The sequence below is a fragment of the Cynara cardunculus genome, unplaced genomic scaffold, assembly GCF_001531365.2.
Source record: "Cynara cardunculus var. scolymus isolate 2C unplaced genomic scaffold, CcrdV1 Un_Scaffold_6206, whole genome shotgun sequence".
NCBI lineage: Eukaryota > Viridiplantae > Streptophyta > Magnoliopsida > Asterales > Asteraceae > Cynara > Cynara cardunculus.
Window position 1 is genome coordinate 9,406 of NW_020202824.1, and position 1,056 is coordinate 10,461.

Genomic DNA, 1,056 nt, shown 5'->3' on the forward strand with positions numbered 1-1,056 from the left:
ATATATATATAGTTGTGTTCATATGATTCTTACATTAATAAAAATAAATTAATAAAAATCATAGAATTTTTTGATTTTGTAACTCCCAATTAATGATATAGGAGTTACATAATTTTTTTTGCTTAAATACCCTTTTCAACTTTGTTCATTTATCTTTATGAAATTTTAAATTTAAAAAAATAAGTTTTTATCATTATTAATCACAATCGTTTATTGAAAGATTGAATGGCCAAGATCGGTTAACAAAGTTAACACAAAAACTTTGGTTAACATTTGAATATATATATAGAGGAGCGTTCAAATAAAAACTTGACCCATTTGTGTAAACCGTGTAAACCAATATCATCAATTCATTTTTTTGATCAATGGCTAAGATTACATTACTTTATTTTAGGAAATTAAAAATTAAAAAATAATTAATATTTATTTTATTTCATCAATAAAGGTAGAATCGGTAAACAAATTTAATTCATAGTATTTTTTATTCAAGGCAACCATATCAGGTAAATTAGAAAATGAAAATGTTTCACCATTATGAATCTATTTCATTAACTATTTTGCAATGATACATTTTCACATTGAAATTTTTACATGCAGATTAATTTCATAACGAACAAAATCCATTATGCATTATTTCATTAACTATGAATCTATTTCATTAACTATTTTATTAACTATTTTACATGAATCTATTTCATTACCTATTTTACATGAATCTATTTCATTAACTATTTTATTAACTATTTTACATGAATCTATTTCATTAACTATTTTATTAACTATTTTACATGAATCTATTTCATTAACTATGCACCCGTTTCATGATACGATTATTTCATAACGAACAAAATCCTTTATGCACCCATTTCATGTTCATTCTACCAACTAAACTGATCAACTTCGATTACAATGCAACATTGATCACCATGAAACTAGTTCATGAATCACGAATCAATTAGAWAATGAAAATGTTTTACCATCATGAACCTATTTCATTAACTATTTTGCAATGAAACCTTTTCACATTGAAATTTTTACATGCAGATTAATTTTATA